The 16,846-nt window shown below is 39.3% G+C and overlaps 1 long non-coding RNA gene across 1 annotated transcript; it reads right to left on the bottom strand.

Annotated features, from left to right (window-relative positions):
- Nucleotides 1–5,086: 5,086 nt before the first annotated feature.
- On the bottom strand, nt 5,087–15,375 carry LOC138440496 (uncharacterized). Its single transcript, XR_011257056.1, has 2 exons — nt 12,425–15,375; nt 5,087–5,786 (listed from the first exon to the last, which is right to left on the bottom strand). It is a non-coding gene; the product is annotated as an uncharacterized lncRNA (long non-coding RNA).
- Between the last annotated feature and the right edge of the window lie 1,471 nt (nt 15,376–16,846).

A 16,846-nucleotide genomic window follows, 5' to 3' on the forward strand; every position in this document is an offset into this window, starting at 1 on the left:
GGCTGGAGGGATGGCACCTTCGGAAACTTCCTGTACCCCTTTAACTCCCAGCCGTGAGGCTGCCACCTCACTGACCCTCCAGCCTCGTCCTGTTTCGTTTCGTCTCCCAGCTCTGGTCAGCCCATCCCTGGAGATGCTCCACCAGAGCCCCCTGAGTGAAGCTCCGCAGTGCGGTTCAGCAACACTTTAGGACTGCTCGGGGAAGACCGAGCTTTGGAATGAGCCTCCAGGTCGACCTGATTCTGGAGCTCGGGTGGGGCGCTGGGGGACTCCGGGCTCTCCCGGGACAAGCGCCCCTGTGTGCGGAGAAAGGCCCGGCGGTTAAGGAGGCCCTGAAGAGCGCCTCTGTGAGCGAGGGCGAGAGATCGACTCCTCCTGGCCTCAGTTTCCCCATCTGCTTTAGGTGAAATTTCAAGCTACTTAACTCTTACAAAAGTGATTCCCTCCACTTGTCCTCCACTAGCACTTGTCCGCTCGCTGCCCCACATCATATCATGATATATTTTTTTTAGGGTGAATTTAAAAGAACTAAAAAACCATGCATGTCAGGATTTATCTGCCCTTACACTTCTGTTGATGGATTTTTTTTTCAACTTAATTTTTATTTCTGTGGATTAAAAAAATATATATCTGGAAAGTAGCTTCTGAGCTAAAATAGTTACCATTTATTTAATAATTTTAAAGCAATAAGAATTGAGCTAAATGCTTTAGCTATTTTCCTCTCATGAAGTCTCACAGCCACCATGTCAGATAGCTTTTTTTCTTCTCTTCCTCCTTCCTTCCGATTTGAAAGTGGCAGTGCAGAGTCATTGACTGAGGAAGGCGCAGGAGCTCGTGAGTGGCAGTTTGAGTGTGCACACATGTACGAGTAGACACATGAGTGGAAGCTCTTAGCAGAGGCCAGCAGGGTTTTCAGATGAGGCCATATTCCTCCAACATTCTCCAGGACCCTCCAACGGTTGGATGGCTCTTGGCACCCACTACAAGGGAAGGCTGTGGTTTAGAAGTAGAAGCTGTGGGTAGCTCAGTGGAACCGACCTCCAGTTCAGAAAGCTTAAAACAGGCTTGTGGTCCCACACCATTCAGTGCTCTTCCCAGGGGCAGATTCAGACCCTGTGTGATGTTAATTCTGGGACTATCCCTTCTTAGTCAGTCCCGCATACCTCTGCCAGGAATGCAGAAAATAAACATTTTGCTACTCTCCCCGGTGGCTTATTTTTAAAATGTGAAGTTAGAATAGTGAAAGACGGAATGGAATGACAAAAAGAGGGAAATCAAGTACCAGAAATAAAGATTATAAAGGAGTAAATCCCTCAAAAGTTGTTGGTAATAATACCAACACAGACAGAAAATTAAGGAATAGTTTAATGAAATGTCAGGCTTTTAAACGTGTTTTCTATTTTATGAGTTTTGATATGGAGAATCTCTGTATTCAATGATTTTTTAAAATTTAGTGTATCTTTGTATTTTATGTATCTCATTTAAGACAAATGAGATAAAATTATATTCATCCTGTACGTCATGACATATGATAATCAGGTGTATTTTAAAAATTTTAAATAAAGGTGTCAAAATATGCATGGAAAGGATTCCTCTAGGGAGATTACGTACTTATTTAAATAAAGTCACTTCTCACAATATATTTGGATTCTTTTTCTTCCCTTCCTTTTCTACTCCTCTATCTTTTTCTCATACTTCTTTTCTTCTTCTCCTTTTCCCCTTCCACTACCAATTATCATTTTGCATTTAGAATCTATTTCTGATACACAGAAAATAAGCCTAATTTTTACTTCCAGTGGTATTTTTGAAAAAATATAACAGAAATATCTTCTGATTTCCAATTTGAATACTATTTCTAACTGCTGCAGATACTCAGAATGATATGTGTAATCTCAAACACAGTCTACAATGGCATTTTTTTTTAAAGATATTGCTTCACAGTTACAATAGACTTACTATTAGGTTAATGTTAAAATAGATGATACTATAATATTTAAAAATTAACATGTTAATGCTTCCATTGTGATGTATTTGGTGCTGCAACCACTTTTATGTTTTTAATTGGAGTATGGTTGCTTTACACTACTGAACAGTGTACAGCCTCTGCTGTACAGCAAAGTAAATCAGCCAGATGTATCCATATAGCCCCTCTTTTTTGGATTTCCTTCCCATTTAGGTCACCACAGAGCACCGAGAAGAGTTCCCTGTGCTATAGGTAGGTTCTCATGAGTTACCTATTTTATATTTAGCAGTGTATGTGTGCCAATCCCAATCTCCTGATTCATCCCACCCCACCTCCCGCTTTCCCCTTGGTGTCCATACGTTTGTTCTCTACATTTATGTCTCAATTTCTGCTTTGCAAATAAGATCATCTAGGCTTCCCTGGTGGCACAGATGGTAAAGAATCCACCTGCAGTGCAGGAGACTTGAGTTTGATCTGTGGGTTGGGAAGATCCCCTGGAAGAGGGCATAGCAACCCATTTCAGTGTCCTTGCCTGGAGAATCCTTATGGACAGAGGAGCCTGGTGGGTTACAGTCCACGGGATCACAAGGAGTTGGACACGACTGAGTGACTAAGCACAGTACTTACTATTTTTCTTGAGTCCACATATGGGTTAATATACAATATTTGTTTTTCTCTTTCTGGTTTCACTCTGTATGAATGTTTCTAGGTGTATTCATGTCTCTCTCTACAATAACACAATTTCATTCCTTCTATGACACAGTAATGTTCCATTATATATATGCACCACATCTTCTTTATCCGTTCCTCTGCTGATGGTCATTTAGGTGCTTCCATGTTCTGGCTATTGTAAATAGTGATGTGCAACCACTCTTAAGGAAATCACAAAGTCTTATGAGACACAATCAGCAGTGGACAGAATCACAACACATAGACAAGGACATTGTAATTTACCATAGCTCTAGGGGAAAACATTCATTTGCTCCGTAGTCTTACATATTCTGGGATTCCTTGATAGCTCTGTTGGTAAAGAATCCACCTGCAATGCAGGAGACCCTGGTTTGATTCCTGGGTTGAGAAGATCCACTGGAGAAGGGCTAGGCTACCCACTCCAGTCTTCTTGGGTTTCCCTTGTAGCTCAGCTGGTAAAGAATCTGCCTGCAATGTGGGAGACCTGGATTTGATCAGTGGGTTGGAAAGATGCCCTGGAGAAGGGAATGACTACCCACTCCAGTATTCTGGTCTGGAGAATTCCATGGACTGTATGCGGTCAGTCCATGGGGTTGCAAAGAGTTGAACATGACTGACTGACTTTCACTTCACTTTACTTACATATTCTATTGTAGCAAAGAAACAATTACACTTTCTTGCAAAAAATACTCTAGAACCGCTATTTAGAATGGCTGAAATTTTGAGTGTAAAGAAACTTTATCTTCATGTATTGAACTTTTCTTACTTTTCTTCTTCATTAGCCAAACTTAGTTTTCCTTTCTTCTAGTCCTTTAGGGTCCCACACTTTGCCTTCCAAGACAACAATTAGATCACATGATAAAATGAATCCATGTTAACGTGTTGATAATGGTAAATGAGTTGACGTTCACATCCTAGGCCGAAGTCCCTTCAAGTTTCCCAGTTCAGAGTTCAATTCTAATCAGTGTACTTGGAGGGAATACTTTTCCTTTTGCCATCTAACTTGGAGTGATGGGTGCCCAGTCAAACCACATAGGCCCTCTTTCCTAAGGCTGGGCTGTCTTCATGCTTAAACTCATCAGTATAATTACAGAGAAAGCCTCCTAGAGAAAGAACTGGAACAGACATCTCTGGAACATAAGACTGTTGTGCCCCAAAATGGCGAAGACGGGATTTGAATTTATATCATTTTCAAGACCAGCTTCTAATTCTCCGGCATTAATTTTAAGAGAGCATTCAATGACAATTTAAATTATTGGACTTGTGTGAGAAAGAAGACTGCTCTTTCCTAAGTTAACACTGCAGTCACCTTTCTGTCCCCCTTGCTCTTAGTCTTCACAGTTGCTGATGGACAAGGAGGCCTGGCGTGCTGTGATTCATGGGGTCACAAAGAGTCAGACACGACTGAGCGACTGGACTGAACTGGACTGAAGCTTGGAATACTGCCTCGAGAAATCAAGATGGCTACATCATTCTTACTGATTCTCAAGAAGCATTCCCAGGTAAAACCTACCCATCAGTCTTTTTCTGTCACATTCATATTTTTAAAAGAATCTATAACCTTTTTCCAGTGGTCATGTATGGATGTGAGAGTTGGACTGTGAAGAAAGCTGAGCGCCGAAGAATTGATGCTTTTGAACTGTGGTGTTGGAGAAGACTCTTGAGAGTCCCTTGGACTGGCAAGGAGATCCAACCAGTCCATTCTAAAGGAGATCAGTCCTGAGTGTTCTTCGGAAGGAATGATGCTAAAGCTGAAACTCCAGTACTTTGGCCACCTCATGCGAAGAGTTGACTCATTGGAAAAGACTCTGATGCTGGGAGGGATTGGGGGCAGGAGGAGAAGGGGACGACCGAGGATGAGATGGCTGGATGGCATCACTGACTTGATAGACGTGAGTCTGAGTGAACTCTGGGAGATGGTGATGGACAGGGAGGCCTGGCGTGCTATGATTCATGGGGAGGCAAAGAGTTGGACACGACTGAGCGACTGAACTGAACTGATGACCTTCTGAAAAAGTGTTGTTTCTCTGTTTATTTGCACTGTTTTCTTTGTCTACTTCCCTAGGCTAGACTATATACTGTAAGAGATCAGAGAATTTGCCTTTTTTACTCATCACATGACAGGCAACTCAGTAAATAGTGAATAAATTATTAAATATGTTTTTCTGCATTTTTAAATATGGTTTTTGGATGTCTCTATCATTGGCCATTCTTCACTATGATATCCACAAAAAATGGGCCTGTTGCTGGTTTGCTTTTTGAATAACACAACAAATTTCCTCACCCGAAACTAAGATGGTGTAGGTGGAGACAGAACCTGGTTTAGAAATTAATGCAGAGATGTAGCTAGTTGGAAAGCATACTTGCTATATAGGCCATGTCTCTAGAAGTCAACTTCATGTTGCAGGTAGATTATACAAACTATCAAGAATATATTAACTGTCATCTACTTGCATTCATTTATTCATAAATTCAGCAAACATCCATAGAATGGCTATTCTAAGGTTGGTGCTACCCATTTCAAAGACAGTTGACATAGTTCCTTCCCTGGCAGGTTAGAGCAGTAACTGGATAGCCACCATTCTTTAACTGCAGGGAAAATGAATTACAGTGCCTCTAGTCCTTTCTCCACTTGATTTCAGTCTCCTCTTCTTTAGACATTGTTTATATCGGGCTCCCCTTGTCCTTCAATCATTTACAGAAAAAGGATCTGATAAAGTTTCATGCAAAAGTTTCATACTGAAGTGTAAAAGACATCCATTGACTGTCTTCTAGGTATGTTTATACTGAATCCAATTAGAAAGGAAAGGGAAAGCTGTCTAATTATGGGCTTTTCAAACCAGAAAGGAAAACGTAGTTATTTTTAAAGCCAGTGTCCTTGAAATATTGCTTACTCTGCTTGTTCGTAAACTTTGAGAACTTAACATTGAACAGCAAAAGGATTTTTTGCTGTAAGATCTAACAGGTAAGTCTTCATGGATGTTTTTAAAACCAATGCTTTTGGAAGAGACTTTGAGTATGCTCCCTCCTTCTTTCCTTTCATCTCCTCCTCTCTCTCCTTTGGATCCTCTTTTCCTCTCGTTCTCACCATCCACATCTTGATCCTCCTCCTCATCTATTTTCGCTGTTTCTTCTGGAAATACAGAAAATATTGTTTAGAAAGTTGCTTCTCCTAAAACAAACAACCCCCACCACAAAATAGACAAATGAGCAAAGGGAAACACTACTGAACTATTTCCATAAATTATCCATGCCAAAGATATATTATGGAGAATTAATAGCTGACTTTACTACATTGACTTGTGATCATTTAATTCAAAATGTCATATAAAAACCCTCTGTGAAGGACAATAAGAGGTGTGGAAACTTTATCACTCAAGAGTGTTTAAAATCGTAACTTTGAACCTTGTCTACCTCCCTTCGGGCTGTTATAACAAAATACCACAGACTGGGTGGCTTATAGACAACAGAAATTTATTTTTCACTATTCTGGAGGCCTAAAAGTCCAAGATCAAGCAGATTCAATATCCGGGGAAGGCTCACTTCCTGGTTCATAGACTGTGATCTTTTCAGCTAATCCCATTCGTGAGAGTTCTGCCCTCATGACCTAATTAGCTCCTGAAGGCATCTCCTCCAAAGGATTAGATTTCAACTATAAATTCTGGGTGGATACAAACAGTCTACAGCAGCCTGTTGCCCTGTCTTTAATAATAATAGCTCTTTAGCTCTTTCCCTTTGAGGGTGATATCATGACCCCTCTCTTTTGGGAAGATTGGAGATAGTCACTTTTCTGTTCCACTAATACCTTTTTCAACCTTATAATAGTATCTCTAACAGCTCTCCTGATGCATTTTATTTTTCAGAACATGAATTGTCAGAGAAGCAGAGTGAAACATCTTTTTGAGCACTGTGGTCAAATTTCAGACATCTCTCCCTCTAGTTTGCCAACAGATTATATTCCTTCGTAGTTGATCTTTCAAAGTCTCCCATGTTATACACGCTAAACCTTTTATGTGTCCAGACATTTGGAGGTCATGTTCTATTCAGGCTTTGAAGGTGAACAAGATGGATAAACTGGGATGGGAGGAGGGTTGGTGTGGGGAGAGAGCCATGTTCAGACCTCAGTCAGCAGTGGCCGTGGAGGAGTTGCTTGTGAGGGACAGGCAATTCTGGGGATCTGTTCAGTTGCTGCCCTCTCTCCTTGGTCCCACTAGGAAACTAGTTAGTATCAACAGCAGTCTGTCCTAAGCCTAGGGACTTGAATTATTCATTAGTCAAGCGTAAATTATCATTTAGAGGCAGGTGACACACATGTTTTCTCGAACAATTATTATCACTAATCATCATTTTCCACAGTAATTTGTATGCTCTCATTATTAGCCCTTGATTTCTATGTAAATCCTTTTCATAAAACTGCCACAAGATGGAAGTTTTTTTTTTTTTTAATTGGCTCTCTTTACCTCTTGATATGTTTCTTGGCATTTTTGCACCCTCATCTGGCACTTGATGGTTGGGTTTTCAGATTAGGCTGACTGTTGACATGCCCAGATAAAACATTCTTTCATTGAGCATATTGCATTTGTAGGGGAAGCCACCTTCCTTCACCTTCTGCCATATTGTACCCACATTTTTTTTACATCAATTGTCCAAACATTGACTCTCACATTTTCCCCTTTTTGATTTTCATTGGGCACCATGTTTGACACTTTAACTACTTTTACTAGTTGTCCATGCCTTGTCACAAAGACCGAAGCTGACACAGGCTTTGCCTAAACAGTTGCCTTGAGTAAGTACATTTGCCATACGGATTTCCCCTTCAAATACTGTAGAGTATCTTGGAGAGTTTCCTGTTTCTTTTTTTTTATTATGGCTATATGATTTCTGGGACTTAAGTACTTGAAAAAAAACTATCTTTCCTTGTAACATTTATTTTATGTTTCCTAGATTCAATTTTTAAATAAGCTTCAGAAAGTGTTCTTGGAATTACTTAGTTTATAACAGCATGGGTCCCTATGGGGTTCATGAGGGAATGATAGAGATTTGCTTATAATTCCACCGGCTTGTGAAGCTCTACCCTGATCTAATATTTATATATGTCTTACCTTTAATATACAAGTCTTACCAGAATGAACCTCATTACACTGGTCAGGGGAGGGACAGATGCTCTAGAAAGGGTCAGTGCCTTTAGTTCCCAGAATGCATGGGTTAAGGCTCATAGACTCAGATCATCTCACTGAAGTTCTGGCTTCCTAACATATCAACTGGGTGACTTTGTGGCAAGTTACTTAACCCCTCTGTGCCTCAGTTTTTCCTCACCAGTAAAAACAGGTTTAGTGACTACACCTATTGCACAAGGTTGTTGTGAGGATTCCCTGAATTGAATGCAAAGCACTTAGTGTCTTGCATTTAGTAAGCACTTGCTAAGTGTCAGTTCTTATTATTACGGTGGCATGAATTTGTTTCTTGGAATAAGAAAGGGTAGAGTCTTGGTGAAATGGGTGCAGAAGTAAGATGGATTCTTTTAATCCCCAGAAGCTGGGTGAGAAGGCCTGAAGTAGAGGCATTCCCTGTAGAGAGCCGGCCTAGGTGGGGGTCTCCAAGAGAAAGGGCTGGGTGGCCCCAGCATCGTGGCAGCATCACTGCTATGTGCGTCGTGCCTGGCCCTTCACAAGTGTTCAGTACAAGTGCTCTGACTAAGGCACTCATGAAGCATTGCCTATTAAAGACTCAGAGGAGATGGAGATTTAATGAAGGGTTTAGTGTGTCTTTGAAAGTGAAAAAAAAGTGTTAGCCGCTCAATTATATCCAACTCTTTGTGACCCCATGGACTGCAGCCCACTAGGCCCCTCTGTCCATGGAATTCTCCAGGAATACTGGAGTGAAGTTGCCATTTCTTTCTCCAGGGGATCTTCCCGCCTCCTGGACTGAACCTGGGTCTCCTGCACTGCAGACAGTCACTTTGCTGTCTGAGCCACCAGAAGCCCCAAAGACATTCTGTGGCCTTAAGAGAGCTATGCTTTTCAGTACTCCTTTTTGGAACCAATGATATGATGACGCATTGCGTATGGACGTCTCTAGTTGGTTTCCTAGGTTAAAATACTATGCTCTCAGCTTTGAGATTTCCAGGCTCTTGCCTGCCACCTTCTTAATGCATTAAGCCTGTATTCTGGCTCATTGTTGAGTCTTGTCATTTTGGTCTGAGATGTAACTGCAGTGCTTCTACATGATCTTGACGGTGTCTTTACATAAAACACAAATTTTCTTAAGGACGAGAAGCAGCTACAAGATTAGTGATACCAAGACTGAAAAGTGAAGGTTTCCTCTTCAAGACCTATCCAAACAGTTGTCTGTGTCACCACACACAGGCATGTGTGCACATACAGACAGAGATACAGGCAGAGGAAAACACGGGGTAACTTTCTACATTGTTATGAAGCTTCCAGAAACACGAAGCCGAGCGGCTCACTATTACACCGAAGCAGAGTAGTGTCACAATACCAGCCTGCCCCTCCTCCTTCTGACATTTCTGCAGGAATAAGAGAGCTCCTGCTGTTCACCCAAGCTCTGAGTGAGAGGAGCATACACTAGGTATGCCTATAGGGATTCACATTCTAAGCTGGGTTAAAATAACTTCTCTGCCTCCGCACGGCAAATTAATTTTTCTGTGTAAACACAACAGAAAAACTCGTCATCCCAAATATGCAGTGTTTCACAGAACCTTAAATCATTTCTATCACAATTTAAAATTCAATTCCAGCATGGGGAATTGGGAAAAAAAAAAAGAAAAAAACTGGAAATAACCAGATAAAACAGAGCCATAAAGACAAAATCTAGACATCTAAACAGAAACAATAGCAACACAATCATTAATATATAGCAGGTGACATTTCCTTAACCTGATGCCTTTGTTTAGGGAAAAAAATGTTATTTAATTGAAGTAAAAGAAAATAACTTGCAGTATTTTGGATACTAAAAAGTCTTGCCTTTGGCAGTTATGTTTCCGTTCTTACTTTGCAGTATATATTTTATCTTTATCCAGAGATCTGCTTTGATGATATTGCTTATGATATGACCCACGTGTTTCAACTACTCCCATCATCCGAAAAACTTGGTTCATTTGGCGGAGGATGGCAGTAAACCAGCCAAGATGTCTAGTTGGATTCCTGTCCAGCGAGACTAGTTGACTTGGCTCTTGGCCACAGCAACAGATGATATTTCTAACTCTTTGTGACGTTCTAGTTTCAAACTGCCTTGACAACAAGGGCTATACTTTAGAAAAAGTATTTTGTTTTCTAAACCACCTCTACTATTGGTGTTCTGCACCCAGGATATAAAATCAATTTGTTTAGTGAAGGGATAACAAAGAGAGCTTCCCAGCCATCTCTCAGCCATGTCTTTTGGTCCCTCCTATTCAAGTCATCATCTTCCTCAATAAAGAAAAAACTTCATGGTCAAAGTCTGCATGAATTTATACTTGGTTACCCGAGAACTTTGTAAAAGTCAGGCCAAACTTTTTATTATGTTGGTTCTATTTCATAAATATATGTATTTGGTAATGGAAGAATAAGAAATTCAGCAGTCCACTGTTGCAAAATCCATAAAATTCACCATTAGAGCATACTGATCTGTAGGAAAAAAATGCAAATGAACACGTGATGACCTGTAATTGCTTCTTTCTCCAATTCCTATTTAAACTTCACGCTGATGTGTAATAACAGTGAACAAAATTATAAATTATCTAGATACTATCTGGTCTTTCAACTTAAGATTATTGAATATTCTAACTTGCTTTGACCACATTTTTTTAGACAACTTAACTCTGGCTTCTTTCTGTTAATCAATATGAATTCTTGTTAGTATGGCAGACATACTATATTTTTTAGAAAAATATTATTAAATTAGCTAGAATTCTCCCAGAAAGTTTCCTGAGAGGACTGTGTATAGTAAGATGTAACATACAGGAGACTGGATTTGTAAGTAGAATATAACTCCTGATACTTACATGATGTAGGTTATGTGTAAAGGGCTAGAAAGGAAGAACATGTTTCCATGGATTATTCATTCGTTTCTTGCAAAACTACATATTCCTCAACTATCTGTTCTTGATTAAGTTTATTTGGAAATTCGGCATAAATTAACTAGGAATGAGATAATATTAGCTACTCAAATAATGGATATGAAAAATGATACTAAGATAATAAAATTAGAAGACTACAAATAAAATGGGAAAATGTGATCTTTCTCCTTTAAAATTCAACTTAATTTTATGTTATTTTCACACATATAAAAGTACTTCCCTGGGGCTCAGAAGTTAAAGCGTCTGCCTGGAATGCGGGAGACCCAGGTTCGATCCATGGGTGGGGAAGATCCCCTGGAGAAGGAAATGACAGCCCACTCCAGTACTCTTGCCTGGAGAATCCCATGGAGGGAAGACCTGGTAGGCTACAGTCCATGGGGTTGCAAAGAGTCGGACACGACTGAGCTACTTCACTTCACTTCACACACATAAAAATAAACACAGTTGTATTAGAAGTCTTGTGTTTTGAGCATCAATGAAAATGTTGTGTCAGTGTACTCTTCTTTGATTGAGCTTAAGTCCGTATGTTTCAAAGACCTTGTTGAAGTTGGAAGATACTATATTTTTTAAATGATATATTAAAAATTGTTTTCAGTATAAAACACTTCAGATGTTAAAAAAGGCAGACAAAATAACAGAAATCATTATTACCATTATCCACATTAGGAAGACCTTATCTTTGGAAGACCTTATTTGCTTAATCTGTCTGTTTATAAAGAAAATAATAAAATGTTAGAAATCAGCTATCCTTCTATCTCCTAATCCCTTTTCTATTCCTTCTTCCCAGAGGTAACTGCTATCCAGAAGTTAGTATGTGTTTCTCCTGTGCAACAAAAAATTATTTTATTACATATTTGTATGTAAAAATTTGTTTTTTCTAAAAAAAAAAGTTAAGATTTTTTTCATGTTATTACATACAAACTAATTGTCCATTGATAGAAGAAACGAAAAACTGTGGTTTATCCTCACTAGGAATTGAATTAGAGATAAAAATGGATAAACTAGATCTGAATGTGTCAACGTACTAAGCTATTTTTAACCAGCTGAAAGAACTCGAGTTATGTAATACTTTATATTACTCATACTATACATTTTTTAATTCAATAAATAATTGTTGAGAGCTAATTCTATGCCAGGTACCATTCTAGCTACTTATGATGCCACAGTGAATAAAGCTGACGTAGCCTTTAGGCTAGATTGCCTCCTAGCACGTGTTATCAGTTAGGTCAGCCTACAGTCACTGTCGGGGGAAAGAAAGGTATCATACTCAGTAATAGTGACAGCAGGGAGGAGCCTAAATTTTCAAAATGTTTCAAATGCTTATTATATCTCTACATGTAGATCTTATTATTTCTATTAACAGATGAGGAAACACCAACCCAGAGCAGTTAAACAATTTTCCACAAAGCTCGTTACTGATCAAGAGGGTGCTCAGATTCATTTGCCTCAACGTTTGTAATCTTTTGACCCTCTCATGTTACTGCTTTAGCCAAGTCCGCAACACTGTAAATGAGACCAGAATGATTTAAGATGTTTCTTAATCCATAATAAGTTATATCTGATTCCTAAAGATTTAAAGTTTTGCATAATAAAAATAGCACAAGACCAAGACTGGACACTCTTTAAAATCTGGATGATAGTTTATAATGAAACGAATGTTGGTGGTTTTGTATTTCTGCCGCATACTTCCTTACCTGCTCACCTTTTTCACACGTAAGTATCTTTACATCCTTTTCTTTGTGTGAAGAAACATTGGGAGGTAATATAAGAACCACTCTTCTGAGTTACCTAGGAAAAATAGAGGAGTTAGAAAGTGACCTTATAATTCAGGCCCCAATACCTACTTTGTAGAATGATGATTTTAAAAGATTTTTTAATTGAAATACAATTGCTTTACAACGGTGTGTTAGTTTGAATGAGGATTTCTTATGCTGTTTCTGCCTGCCCTCCCACATCGACTAGCTGCTTGGCTGTGGTCAGCCTTGTGGTAGTGATAGACAAAAGAAGATAAGCAAAAGCCAAGATGGGGAGTCTTCGGTCTCACTGAGCTGATGTTCTAAGACAGATACCCACGAAGACAAAATCAAGACCCCTTTTCTGCTGTTTCATTGTATCAATCTGATTCATGTTCATGAACTATAGACACATTATTTCCGTGTATGTGTGTATGTGTGTCTATGTCAAGGCATGTGTGTAAGTACCAAACGTTATCAGTTACATGCATGTATTTGGTTAAATACATAAAAACAAAGTTCTTAATACTTCATGAAAAATATTTTATGTTTCAATGGTTTAGGATCTTTTTTTTTTCTTACTAAGTGTTGAGAAGAATGCAATGTCCTCCTACTGGTAGCTCCAGAATAATTAAGCAGATAGGCTTTGCACTTAATTTCGCTAAGTGCACCTCAAAATGCACCCAGGACTTTTATTTTCATTTCCATTGTCCCTTATTTAACCCTCAAGGGATGGGTAGAGGGACGGTCAGTTTTACAGAAAAATGGCTTAATATTACTGGTTGGATTGACAATCACTTTCGGTTCTACACATGCTGCAGCTTCAAATAGCTTCCCCTGGGGAATAACAAATGAAGTCTTTTTTTGGACAGTTTAGATACAAAAGGTAAATATTCTAACTTTCTTATTTTCTTTTATTTTCTGAGGTTCAACATTATATTAAGCATAAGTTGCTAAGAATATTGTATAGGAACCCTGAGTACCAAAATAGTCAAGTCATTTACTGTTCTGGAATACATAATGCTTTCATCCATGAAGCAGTCAATTTATTTGATGTGCACTGTTATATTACATCAGTCTAACATAATCATATTAATTTACCTCTTCCACTTTAGCATGTGTGATCATGATTAAGCTGAAGTTTGCCTCCCTTTATCTATGAATATTGTTAGTATTTGTCAATGAATATTGCGGGAAAAGTAGGTTCCAAATATTTAACAGAAAGAATAATTTTGAGCAGCTTATCTTAATTTGAATTGAAGCTGGATGAAGTATGATTATTTTTAAAATTACACATATATTTAAAAGTCTTTACTGAATTTTTTACAATGTTGCTTCTGCTTTTTATGTTCTGGTTATTTGGCCACGAGGCTTATGGCATCTTAGCTTCCCAGCCAGGGATTGAACCCACACCTCCTGCATTGGAAGGCGAAGTCTTAACCGTGAACCAACAGGAAAGTCCCTGACGTATGATTTTCTCTTACTACACCTCAACAGGAAGCACCGTGGAATGACAGCTCCCACTACTATTTTGTGTAAAATATTCCAAATATCAGATTTCTTTTCACATAGCATTCTTTAAATTGAGATAAAACTGGAGTGAAAAGCACAGATCTTAAATGTGCAGTTAGGTGAATTTTGACCGAGTATACCAATCACCCAGAAAGTCGCTTTGTGCCCCCCACCCACACAGTCAAACCCTGCTCTGATTTCTGTTACCACAGAAAGGTTCTGTCCGTGCTTGGTCTGCATATAAATAGAATCATACAGTGTAATCTCTTTTGTGCTCAGCTTCTTTCATCCAATTTAATCCTTGCAAACATTTTAATGAGTGATGTTTAAATAATTATGATCACAATCAGCACAATATCGGTTACATTCTGGTTTATCTAATAACTAGTTGTATATAATTTTCTAAATTCAGAAGTTCAGTGCATCCTGTCTCATATTTCTTGATTCTATATTTCACAGTAAGTTTCTCTTCTAGTCTCAGATTTTACAAAATGCATTATTAAAGCAGGAAGAAAACTAGTCTTTGGCAAAGTAGGCGAGCTCTCTAGCGCTAGTGTACATGTTCTCTTAATGTTGTCAGTATGTTTAAAGAGGATTCTGGAAAGAATGCATTGTTCAGGAAAAATAAACTGGTTTAAAAATTTTTTTCTTAATAAATGAACTCAGAGGAGAAATACCATCACTAACAGAGAGTTTAGGAGGAGATGTGAAGAAAAATATTTTCCTTTTATCTTAGTAGAACTCTGTGGTAGAGAATATGTTTTTTGATTTGGCCAGATAATTTAACATTTTAAAGGTAAAACTTTTGCATGCAAAGAACATACATAAACCAAGATAGTTAATTTGGAGGACAGGAAAGTGGGGTGGAAAAGTTAGATTATTTTCAGCCTTCTAATTCATACTTGGTAACTTAGCTGGTGAACTGGGAAATACTAGAAAGTATACGCTCCCTGTCATTTCAGTTTATGGTTATATAGGGAGAAGTTAGCAAGGTGACATGTTTTCTGTGTTCTAACACCATTGAGTCAGGTTGGTTGCCTGTTGAGAGCAGCATGGAATGACCACGAGCCAGGTTCAACAGAAATCCAGTCTCGATCCCTTGATTTTGCAGTCTTAAGATCAGATGGCTCAACAGGCTAGACAGATCAATCCTGAAGGTAATCAACCCTGACTGTTCTTGGAAGGACTGATGCTGAAGCTGAAGCTCCAATAATTTGACCACCTGATGTGAAGAGACGACTCACTGGAAAAGACCCTGATGCTGGGAAAGTGAAAGTGAAAGTGAAGTTGCTCAGTTGTGTCTGACTCTTTGCGCACCCATGGACTGTACCTGCCAGGCTCCTCCGTCCATGGGATTTTCCAGGCAAGAGTACTGGAGTGGGTTGCCATTTCCTTCTCCAGGGGATCTTCCGAACCCAGGGATCAAACCCAGGTCTCCTGCACTGCAGGCAGACTTTTTACCGTCTGAGCCATAAGGGAAGCTGGGAAAGATCAAAAGCAAAAGAAGAGGGTGGTAGAGGGTGAGATGGTTAGACAGCATCACCAACTCAATGGACGTGAATTTGAGCAAACTCTGGGAGATAGTGAAGGACAGGAAAGCCTGGTGTGCTTCAGTCCCTGGGGTCACAGAGAGTCAGATACAACTTAGCGACTGAACAACATAATTCTCGATTGGTCTGAGAAAATGAAATTTTATGGGATGAATTCTGAAGTCAGTTTTAAAACTGCAGGTAAGTGGCTGGAAAAAAGGCAACGAAAACCCAGATATTCTTAGGAAATAATATTTGTGATTTAATTATGGGGAGCTTGTGGCTTTAGTATGGCTTTTTGGTTGGCTAGAATAGTCAACAGATAAACAGAATTCTAATTTTTCCTCTTGGACATTCAGCTGAAGATGACAGCTGAAAGTTTCTGCACCCAAACAATCCTAAAGGCAAGTGTACCTGTCCTAACGTTTTGAAAACGGAAACTGAAAAACGCACTGGAATTTTCCAAGGGCCTCTTCAGTGAGTAGTGCTTTCGATAAATCCACTCTGTGTGGCATTTACTTTTGTTGGGAAAGCTTTTTATTTCTTTCTAAACTAAACCTTTTTATTTTTGAATATCAGTAGCACATTCATATAGTTCACACATCGAAACAATATTAAAAAGTCTATGTTGTTAAGTCTGATTCCCACCCTTGTCACTCCTTCCGTCTGAAGGACTTTGAAACTACTTTGTCGGTTTTCTTGTACTATATCCTTCCCGTGTTTCTTTGTGCAGATAGAAGAACATTGATGATTGTCTTTACCTGTCCAATTTTTCTCTGGAATCAGCATACCATATACTGTGCTATTATTGCTTTCTTAATCTAACAACATGTTCTGGAAATTTTCCACATCAGCACATGGAAGTTTTGCTTTATGTTTCCGGTGAGCTCCTGCTGTTGGGCTGTACCATGTAGGCCTGCGAGCTCTGTACTTGCCCAGCCTCAACATCTAAGAAAGAGTCTGGAGTCAGTGACACAGCCATCAGTGGTTTAATGGATGGGGGAGCTCACATGTCTGAAGCAAGGTTCTGGAGCAACACCCCATCTGTGTGGCACTGGGTGGGCACGACATGGCAGCTGTCTTTGCTCCCCAGTGGAAGGGTGGAGTTATCTGCTATGGGGGAAATTGACATCAGGTGGTAACTCATTGGTTACCAAAGAAACCAGCCAAGGAGCATGCTTCTTACTACCCCTTTGATAGGCTCTCAAGGTGGAGATGTTTGAATAAAGATTAAAGCAATCACCAGCTGGGACAGGAGCATGTATGGAGGCATTTACTGACCAGGCTCTACACTATCAGAGAATGACCTTCCCTCTTGACTCAGTGATGTCAGGTGAGCAGA

Source organism: Ovis canadensis, chromosome 5 (genome assembly GCF_042477335.2).
Source record: "Ovis canadensis isolate MfBH-ARS-UI-01 breed Bighorn chromosome 5, ARS-UI_OviCan_v2, whole genome shotgun sequence".
NCBI lineage: Eukaryota > Metazoa > Chordata > Mammalia > Artiodactyla > Bovidae > Ovis > Ovis canadensis.